Below are 11,628 nucleotides of genomic sequence, written 5' to 3'. Positions count from 1 at the left end.
CTTCCTGTTAGACAGAAGGCACTCTTCACTGCTGTGCAGCTGTAATCAGAGTGCTCACTTCTGGGTCCAAAGTAGCAGCACGGTTTGACCTTTCCTTTGCAAAGCAGCACTCTTCTCTCACATCATAGTGCCTGTGGTTGGCCCTCAACCCTCATGGGCTTTTGGTGATGACACTGTTTGGTGAATGAGATTGCTCCCAAGTGGTCTTCTTATCTAATCAAATCAAAAAAGTTAAAGGAACAACTAGTTTTGGAAGAGAGTTTCCTATTCATAGAGGATTTATTGACAGTACCTTTGAGTACTGTTTAATATGCAAGGTAAACAAATTAAAATCCCAGCTTGTGGTCCAAGGGCATTCACAAATTAGAAATGACCCCCTGCCTGCCCTGAGAGTGATAATGATGTAAAAGCTGAGAGGCGCTGAAGCCTCTTGGGAGAAGAGCGTGGGTCAGAGGGGCTTTTGCTGAATGTGCCAATCTGTTTGGCTTTGACAGGCTCTTTGTCTAACTTGGGAGATGACAAGGGGAGCTGAACTGCCTGGCAAAGGCAGAGATGTCTGTCTACACAGAGCTGCAAGCTCTATGTGTTTGTAATTTTGCATTCTCTTATCTGCTAATACCTCTTGGCTGCCTGAGACCAGGGAAAGCACTCCGCTTTGCCTGCAGCTAAGGAGAGAACAAAGTAGCAGCCAGAGTGAGTATGTATAATTGTGACACAAGAAGGGTTTTAAATCACAAATCCAGTAACTCAGTTTTGCTTTGCTGTTCTCGTCACGGAAATGTTTCTAATCCAGAGCTGGGAAAGTAAAAAGGTCACCCAGTAGATTATGCATCCAAGTCTCACCCAAAAGCTGTCACGGGGAGCAGAGAGCAAGTAGAGTAGCGCTGGTACCACCTGCAGCAACACATTGGCAAGGTCTGAAGGCTGAGCTGAGTCTCTGTGCTACCAAAGACCACAAATAGGAGCCAGGCTTCCTATCATCTTGCACTGACCTGCAGCCTCCAAACAGCACTGCTGCTCAGGAAAGGTTATCCCATACTTTTTTCTGCACAATTGGGCTATTGCGGGGTGATGTAAATCCGCTGGGGATTCTTACACCTTACACAAGAAAACAAACTTCTGTCCCCAGAGATATATTCCCAATTTTCCGTGACTCCAACTGAGAGAATTTGTCTGAATGAAGATTCTCCCCTGCCTCCAGCCATTCCCTAGCCCAAGCTAAGGAGGTACACATGGAGCCCTCCAGTGCACTGAATGTGGCCCAAGCTCTGGATCTCTCCAGAAACACCACTTCCTGTCCATCAGTTTTGAAAGCCTTTAAAGACGGGAAGAGAGCTATGGGGCTGATATTTCCCCATTCCTTGACACCACCTTTAAGACGAGTGACAGGCTAACTTCAGAGTGGGAACATGTCCTTTCTGTCCTCCTAGTTCATTCACTCATGTTGAAGCTGCCTATCTTGTGGCTGTTTGTATACAGACATCTGTGTGAATGACAGGTGGGCTTTTTGTCTCTTCTGCTGCATGCTGCACAACAAAATGCTGAAAGCATCAGACTTGCAGCAGAAGCAACTGTGAATGATTTTTGGTGGCTTTAATATAAGCATCATAGCATCATCATCTCAGCTAGGTTATGTTCCATCACAGCTAAGTTCTCAGTCAAAACAGGAGCCTTGCCTCCTGATGAACACTGGATATGTAAGTCTCTACCAAAGAATTTGATCATTGTTTTTTATAAAATGGTGTTCATCTGGGGTCTGAAGTTTGATCTTTATTAATCAGGCTCAGTGGTCCTCAGGTCCTCCATTTTGGTCATCTCAGAGCTACTTTACTGACAGAAGTCAACTTTTCTACTTTTGTAGCTTCCCTAAAGTACAGACCTCTCACAAAATTTCACATACATGTCAGCTGGATACCATTTTCTGACTCCTTATTTAATTGAAGATGAGTAGTGAGACCAGGTGAGACAAGTGCCCCAGCTCTCACCGGCTTGTGGACACAAGAAGGGATATAAACAGGTGTGCAAGCTTACAATATTAATACGGTAAAGAGGTGAGATAGAGAGCTCTGCTGCTGAGGTAGAGAGCAAGAATATATTTGGGAAAGAACAAAACTTTTTAGCAGTACGGACAAGCACATGTTAATATTTAGTTACTCATTTGCTGACTTGACTAGCAATGCATGAATTAGGTATGGACATCTAGCAGTAAACGATGCACCATGATCCTATGGCTGGATGTTAAAAACAGACAAATTTGAAGTTTTTAATCTTTTTGAAACAGTGAGGTTAAGCCCTGGATTAGCGCATTACTCAAGAAAGCAGTACTGAAAGAAAAGATAACCTAGTGTTATCTTTTCTATCTTTTCTCATATGAGCACTGCCTGCCTTATTATAAGAGCAAAGTGAGAAGGGCGTGTTTGCTTTGCTCTTTTGATTAAGAATAAGCTTAAGGCTGCAGCTATCACCCAACTCCCATTGCAGCCGAGATGCAGAATCTGCTCATACTTGGGCTAGAAAACAACCAAGGCAAATTTTGTATAGGAAGAGATGAGGAAAGCCAGCACAGCAAAAGAACAAATGACACAGCTGCTTAGTTGGCACTCGAACAGGCTGTGATACACCATCCAGACCCTTCTGTCACAAAATTAGCCTTGAGAGCAACACTCTTACACTTCCAACTGTACATCACACAAAGATTTATGAGATCAAGGCCAAAGAATATGTGGCGCTCTCCTGAATTAGCCTTACTCTTTACTTCAAAAGTGAATTTATATGAAAAGGGAGCAAAGGATCTGGCCTAATACTGCTGGCATTTTGGTAATGCCAGGTGGAGAAAAGAGTCAGAACCAGAAAACCATTTTATTTAATGATGTGGTATGAATTAATAAAATAATATTTTTTAACCATGATATGTGTAGAAAAGAGCTGTTCCATGGCTAATCTTCTAAATCATTATGTCTCATCAATTATAATTTTGCTTGAACTTATTATGTAAAGTTGAATTACATTTTATTTTGAAGAATGTAGATCTGAAATAAGAAAGAAAAAGCTCTCAGTATACTGTGTGCATGTAATCTACACTTCAGTATATTTCTTAACTGGAGTGCTGGACTTTACAGTCAGACTCAGAGGTCCCCTTTTATGACTAAGCTTTTATTCTTAAAGATATTTAGTTGGCTACTTCCCAGTAACTTGACTGGAATGAATAAATGAACGCAATATTGGAAAAAAAAAGGGGATTTGGTTTTAATCTCATGGTCCGTGTGCATAGATTCCTCTTGAGTAAGGGAAAGGGTGTTTCACACAAAAAACAGAATTGGCCCACCTGGAGACACTGCAGTATATTTAAATACAAACTTATTTTCTGACATCTCAGTGAGACAATTTAGGCTGTCCACATTGGCTTTCCCCTTTTTTCTGTTGTGTATTTCCCTGATACACACAGAAAGACCTGTTCTCCCCTTCCAGCTTGGGTTTGGTTGAACTGCACTTCTAGTTCATCTGATGTGACAGACCCTCCATGCCCATGGGTCTGCCACATCATAAATGCTTCCTGATCATGTACCAGTAGGAATTAATCTTTCCTGACTCTGTGACCAGGCTTGTACATAAGTCGGTGAATGAAGTCTTCCTAGCATCCCGTACATTGGCCTTTATAAGTCTGTTTTTTGTACTAGAAGTATCTCTCTGCTACGGTTGCATAGATTATTTGCATAGCTGCTTCTTCATATTGCCACTGTATTCGTATACCCGGGGAAAGAGTAACACCCAAAGGGAATTAACAATTAATAGAAGAAGAAGTCCAACACTTTCTTTGGCAGGATCCCATAGGACCCCAGAGAAGTGGCCAGTGCTCTCACCGTGGTCACCTAGGTAACTGTTGAAGACTTTTGCTGTAGCCACCACAGTATTAATGGCAGGTGAGATATTGAGGTTTTTTCCATTTTAGACCTCTTTGCTACATGCACAAAATTTTTTACTATGATCAGCTGTCAGGCTATACTTTCCCTCTTATTTCTTGTGAAGACAAACAACTCTCTCGATCACATTTGAGTTAGGGAACAAAAGAATACCCCACAGCTGTTTTTGCACTTACTACAAAGAGGACTGGTTATTTTAGTTCTGAAACACAACAGAGCAGATGAAAAGTTGAATTTCAAACTTTCCTTCTGCATTTCCTGGCTATCAACAATCTTACACTCCTACAGCAATTTTTTGTTGCTTCAAGAAGTGTGGTTGTGCCAAGACTTATTGTCTCCTCCTAAAGTATATTCTGAAAGATTTCCAAGGCAATATGTAGGTTTGTTTTTATTTATAATCTATTACCTACCAATGTATTTTAAGCAGGAGTTTAAATTAGCTCCATTTATTTTATTAAATATGATTACTGTGTATTTGTGCTCCTGTCTCCCACTGGAATCCTAAGCAGGGACAATGATCCTGTTTGGCTGAGTGCTATACAAACACAGGGTAAAGTTGTCCATCTTTCAGAGTTTATAGTCTAGCTACAAGAACACAAAAAGATGCAGATGGGGCCGCACACGGTGACTGTTTTGGTCAGAGCCATAGGCACAACTTGTAACACATCAACCGTTTCCGAGGAAGTTGGGGGCTTCGGCCTGAAGGTGAGTTGGAAGAGGGGATTTGAGGGAGCCAGTGAGGTTGCTTTGTGGCACTCCTCCCACCTTCAGCACAGGAGAAAGCACATACATGTTCACCTGCAAAGTAACGACTGGGCATGAGATGGTTGAAGGAGAAAAAGCATCATATGAAGGGGCATTTACGCTGCTTGACACTAGACTCCAGCCTTAACACTGTGAAGCTGATGCGGAGAGAGATGCTTCAGCAGAGAATTACTCAGATTAGGAGCTACGTGGGATACTCTGAGTCAATTTCTGAGGAAGCTTTGTGCCTCCGAAGATGGAGGGAGCTGAAGGTTGATCTTCAACACCCAAACAGGGGGCTTAAGATAGGATGTACAAATCCTGCTTTTTGAAAAGTGCTCCCTGATTTTACTTCTAGATGGAAATGCAAACCCCACTGGTCTCTTTGGTTTCATGTAGCCATAATACTGAATTCTGTCTGGACTTCATTGTGACCCAGCATCAGTTAATACTCATGTGTTGTAAAGTGTTAGTCATAATTGGATTTACACTTTTCTCATAAAGTTGTTGAAATGTAACTAATTTTATTGTAATTGTGATCTTTAAAATTTCAATGGTGTCTTTTATTTAGTAGCTGTTGTAGGACATCATTAGCTTATATACTGTAATATCTGGAATATAGTATAATTTACCTGATTCCATTAGATGTCTATCAGATTTCAAGCTGGTTTGAGGCTACTGCATTTGAATTACCAAAACAGGTACAAATTGGAAACTTTAAAAATAAATAGAACAGAGTACAGCTTTAATTTCTTTGTTCAAATCTACCATTAGGGTGAGGAAAATTTCTTTTTAAACAAAAGAATGAGATCCATTCTTTACGAACATAAATGTTTTAGAAAAACAAGGTTAGAATGCCACCTGGGGGCTTATGTTGCCATCACACTCCACTTAAGATCAGAGCGTCTTGCAATTTATACTGCAAGCTCCAAAAAGATATTCTTTTCATGTTTTCATGAAGTGGAGTAAGAGTCTGAGGAACCCATGGGTGTGCTATTCCATCTTCTGATATTGGCTTCCTTAGTCCTTCAGAAAAATACAAGAGCAGAACTTAGCAGTTAAGAAGTGTATCAATATGCTGTGCAAAGTGAAACATAGCAATATGGCTGTATGTATAATACTCTGTTCCTCTTGCAAGAAAAAAATCAAACAAATACAAGATATACAAGATACAGAAAAAGCATATTTATTCAAAAGATACATCAGAAAAGACTAAATGACATCAACCACATAGTAGCAAAGACCATAGGTTTCCTGGAGACAGAAAAGTGATCATTCAAGCACAACTAAACAGGATAATGTGGTAAATTAAAGCATTAAAAATAGAAATATACAAACCACACTTCTAATCCAGTAAATTAGCATTCACGTTAAGTCTTTGCTTAACTTTAAACTAGGAGTTTATGAAGCCAGTGCAGCAAAAGTGAAAACTGACCCGAATCTTGCCACAAATTACAACTAAACACAAATATTCTTGCTGTTAGAAAAACGTGGATAATTTCTTCCTACCTATTAGCATTCATCTGAACCTTCTGTGAATTTTCATGTCCTGGATTATGATTCAGATCAGACAGAAGAACTTAATGAACTTTTTGCATATTTGGATGTTAAATCTAAGGCCAGTGAGAAGGAGGTAATTGCATTTCCCTGAGGACTGCAACAAGTCAGCAGTTTAGCTTCATTAAGAATAACCCTCCTCACCTCCTTCCTAGCCCCTTGAAATTCTCCATGAAAGGGTGGATGGGCACACTGGGCTACCTGACTCCCTCGCAGCTTGTATGAGGAGCTGCAGCACCACTGTCAGACCCAAAGCACTCAAGTACCTCCTGCTGGGTCGTTCCATTGAGTAAGCTGCCCAGGCACCAAAGACTGATGAATTTAGCAGTCCAGCTCCACGTGGCCTGTGAGGAAAAGCAGACTGCAAGGGACCTCTGTTGCTAGGGGCAGGATTATTGTGTATTTGCGCACTGTTCTAGTTAGATTCCCGGGGGCCAAACATCCGGTTTGGCAAGCCAGCACAAACTCACACAGACACGCACAAACACTCTTCAGTAGCAAGCAGTTTGTTAGTAGATACTTACAAACAGACCGACCCGATGGTAATCTCGAGAAGGACCACTGCGATGCTTGTCCCGATCATCTGCATGGCGAGAGAGAGAGTCGGCAGGCACAATCTTTTCGGGCGTCCCCAAGGAGGCAACGTGGTCCTCTGTTGTGTAGCAGCCTCTCCCTCCTTCGGACTTGTGGTAGGCGGGAGTCCCGGCACCTGGGGCCAGCAAGTGCAGGGAGTCTAGCCCAACTCCGCCCCGGCTGCATAACTGGGCTATGATACTGCGCATGCGTGCAGACTTATTTCGGGGGCCACATTTGACTTTGGGGGGTCACTATTTCATTATTCTTCAGCTTCTGACCTTAATGTTGACTACTTCTCATGGTGATTCTGTGGCTGGAAGCCACAGAATCTATATGTAACCAACTGCTGTTCTTTCTCACAGATTTCCATGACCTTGTTAGTTACTTATTTGCATCCCGCTTAACACAGCGGTATTATTCTAGGCACTAAAACGTTACAGCACTAGACTATTCTCACCAAATAGCAGGTGGTACAGATTAAAAAAGTTACAACACGGACCATTCCCATCAAGTATCACGTAGTACGGATACACGCACATTACGCGTTACCCAAACGGCAAAAAAGAAGACATTATGCAAGGGAGATCCCATATTAATGGGCAACACATGAGTTGCCAATGTTGTTTCAAAGGTGGCTGGAGCTATTGACTAGTAGGATAACAAAAGCCCTTCCTGCAGCCCAGAAAATCCATATCTTTTAAAACGCACTATTATTTATTTGCATCTCTGAAATGTGAATCCATACACTCTTTGGTTCATGGGCAACTCCAGCTACTGTTAATGGGAACAGCTGATGCCTCCTTCAGGCTAGAAACATTTCCCCTCTCTCACAGACAACAGTGTGGCTGCCACTGCAGGAACTGCTCAGGATGCACTGATTGTAGTTAACTACCACCCACTGCTGAACTCCCTCTCGTTCCCTAGTAAGTTCCTGGAGGAGCCAGCTTCGAGCTCATCTAATGGAAGCTCATCTCCTAGGCTCACAATCTGGGCTCAGGCCAGTAAGGGGAACCCAGTCCTTGGGCGGCACTGCAGGATGAGCTCCAGCCGAACCCAGTCTGTTTGCGTGGCACTGCAGGATGAGCTCCAGCCCTTAGCATAGCCATCTTCCTGCTCCTGAACCTGTATGCTGATCCTTAGGTTGAGATATGTAGTGATGTGACACATTGTACCTCCAAGGTGGCCTACGGTTTGAAAGGACTGATGGATGTCTGAGCATTTGTACCAATTACCTGACCTAGGGAATGCAATGATCTATTAACCGAAGAGGGTGGGTTTAGCAGAAATTGAAGATAAAGAACAGTAGAATAGATTTTAAAGATATGTATGCTGGGCATGAAGGAGTATAATAGAGTTCATTAAAATATCACATTGGTTGGACAACTCTGCTTCTAACTCTGTTTCTTTAACATCTGAAGCATTTTGGGCTGTATTTGATCCTGGTAGAGTGCGAAATCCTTGGAGGCACTTTTCGACTCGTATATTTATTAGACATAAGGGAACACACTGTTTGGATTAGGCATGGATTTTGAAACTGAAGCACAACATTATATCTCAAAGGTATGGTTAGATTTAGAGAACTTGTCTTTAAAAAACATGTTCTAGTTCATTCTTCATAAAAATCTTTCTAAGTTGTTTTTAAAATAGGACTGATTCTAACGTATTTGTATACTTGCACTTACTACTCATAATCTAATTCAATAAATGCAATCTATAGAAAATATAAATTACATAATTTAAGGAAACTGTAATGGGCTGCAGCAATCTGTAAATAGAGAAGCAGCACAATAATCAGCTTTTTTCTCTCCTATATAAAATTAAATTCTGATGTACATATATATTAGATAGCTACACAGATCCATACCCGTGTGTTTTTGTTTTGTGTGTATATATACATATACATATGTACAAGCTCATACCACAAACAAATCAGTCCTTTTGTTTAAATGTATTGATGCCTATAGTAAACTATGCCATTAAGGAATTTATTAACAGGACTGCAGATAACTGTGTGAGAAGCTTCTTATTATTAATGATTGTTTCAGGGATAGGATGATGAGAAAATGAAAATGCCATGTTACTGGGCCTCCCTGAAGCTGAGTGTTTGGAGGAGAGAGTTACACACGCTAAGCACCAAACATAGTGTTACTGCTGTACAGTACTTTTGCCATGAAAAAGACACAGGAACATAAATGTTGTAAATCTAATGAGATGACTGTAAAATGGCTGTTTCTCAAGACATAGGATTTTGAAGGGTTTATCTTGATGTTTTTGGTTGATATAAAGAGAGAAGCCAGGCAAGCAGGAAGAGATGTACAATTGAAGTGGCAGGTAAGAAATGTTAATTAAGAGAGCACAGAGAGGAAGAGAGCCTAATCACTATAACAGAGGCCAAGATCTCATCAAGGCTGGATAAAAAAGGCAGCCATCACTTTCCAAGAAAGAGAGAAAATACACTCTTCCATTAAGTTACAAAGCCTGGGGGATGAGAAGTGCTAAGTTTGTGGGAGAGAGTCTCCTTTTGTAAGTATAATCAAAATATGTGTGGTAAGTTTCACACAGTGAAAGTTACCCTCAAACTGACTCATCATTTTCATATTAAGAGCCTTAACGCAACCCTTTGCCAATGGCTAATGACCGACAATAATATGCTATTACATTTTCAGAAAACATTCAATCTAGACTCAGCAACTAGAATGCTATGGTGAATTTTGCTCATTACCTAGACATTGCTACAAATATAAATTAACCTGGGAAACAGAGAAGAAGTTTCTGCTTCCATGAAGTATACAATACATTAGCTGTTTGGAATACCCTTTTTTTTTATATTGAAAGAACTTTATAAAAAAGAAGTATGCAGAAATTCATATGAGATGCAAAGGCAGTGAAAAGGAAAATGAAATAAAAGAGCTGGAAGCAACCTGCATTGTTATTTTAAGGAAGAAATTCGAAGATACCCAAAAGCTGAGTTCTGAAGTCAGATTTAATTACCAAGACAAAAGGTGATCTTCTGAAGTCCAACAAAGCCATACAAGGCTGTTGGCTCCATTTACACCATGTAAGAACCTGGTGTATTTCCAATTCTTGTTTTGATGAATGCATTCCAAGGAGCCTTTACAAAAATGGTATAACACTTATAACCTTCCAGATTGGCTGCCACGAAGGTTAAGGCTCTGTATTTATCTACAAAGATGTTGTACAGTATAGCTTTCTGCACTGCATTTTTTTCTCTCCTGCCTCCTCCAAATGTGTCAATTGTGATACAGTAGCACAGGTTAAAATAAGGAGGCATGGCAGGAAAGGAGGCCTAAAGTCAAGGAGTGTATTTCCTCACTGTGTTAAAGAAGAAAGAATATCCTGACTTATATTTCCAGCCTGAGCAAGCAGCATTCCCCGTCCCTGCATCTGGGGTAGTGAGTGCTGTGCCTTCTGTTTACAGTTTTTGGAAGGAGTATCAGTAAGGATACTGAAGTTGAGGATTCCAGCTCCATGGAAATTCTGGCAGATGTAACTGCATGCCCAAAGTAATCCCACGGACTGTGTCTTTTGTCTGTAGGAACAGCACATCTAACTTGGAACGTGAATCTAGCATGACTAAACTTTATGATGACTAAATGGAAAAGCAGGTGTAGGCTAAAGTAGAAGTAAACATGTCCTACTTTAAAAGCAGTTTATGCTTGTCATAAACTTCAGTCTACTGAGAAGTTGCAAAAAATTCAACAAAGTTAACAACCTGCAACATTCAGCTGGCATGCCACCAAAATTTGCCTAACTTACCTCAGTACAGCAATATTTCATCTTACTTACCCATGCTTTTCACACACAGGTTGGCCACTACTAGAAGTTCAGGTTTTAATAAATCACCATTATTTCCTGCTCTAGCTATTTGGGAAATTTCAGCTATGCCTCATGACACACTGTGGTAAGTGCTGATTACCTGTAACAATGTTGGTGAACAGGCAACCAGATAACAAATGAAATTTACTGCTCAACTATGCAAGCAGTGCCCACTGGATAGGTTTTTACACATTACAAGATTCCCACCTATGACAGCTCAAGAAAGCAGCTTTTGAAGATCTTCCTGCATGAGCATCTAAAATTCAAAAAGGCTGAAAAGATCATTTTGTAAAAGCATAGAAGGAGCAGGTCTGTGAATTACATAAGGCCATTATTTTGGTGCAGCCTCATTTCGAAGACAGGGTACTGTATTTGTTAGTCTGTTTTGAGAAGGACATGGCAGAATGAAGTTCAGACATGGAGAATGTGAACAGTCATAGTCAAGGAAAATCTTTCTAATTTAGAAAAATTGGGGGGGGGGAGTCTGTTTACTTTGCAAAACAAATAAGAGGGTCATGATAAAATGGTATAATTACTCATTTTGTTTTAATGTGACAACCAATTTTCTCTGAAATTACAAGACAAGTAAAAGCTAATAAAGGAAAATATTTTGTTATTTATTGTATCTAATTACTATGCTTGCTTTATGCAATTAAACCACAGAATTAATCAACAGGACCTTGTCAAAGCCCAGAACTTCTAAAGAGTCCAAAGTTTCTTGGGAAACCAAGCGTTGCCAGGGTTACGGTAAGGAAAAAAAAGGGGGGGGGGGAAGGGAAAGCATTTGTGGGGAGCGGCGGGACACCCGCGAGCCCGGCAGGCGCGGACCCGCGCTCCCCCGGCTCGACGCCCCCTCTCCGCGCCCCCTCGCGGACCCCGCCTAACGGCCGCCGCCCCACACACCGCCCCGCCTAACGGCTGCCGCCGCGAGCGCCACCCGCCGTGCCCACTCGGCGCTCGATTGCTCGTGCCCGTCTCGGCCCTGCCCGCTCGA

The sequence above is a fragment of the Rhea pennata genome, chromosome Z, assembly GCF_028389875.1.
Source record: "Rhea pennata isolate bPtePen1 chromosome Z, bPtePen1.pri, whole genome shotgun sequence".
In the NCBI taxonomy this organism is placed as follows: Eukaryota; Metazoa; Chordata; class Aves; order Rheiformes; family Rheidae; genus Rhea; species Rhea pennata.
This window is presented reverse-complemented; position numbering follows the sequence as displayed.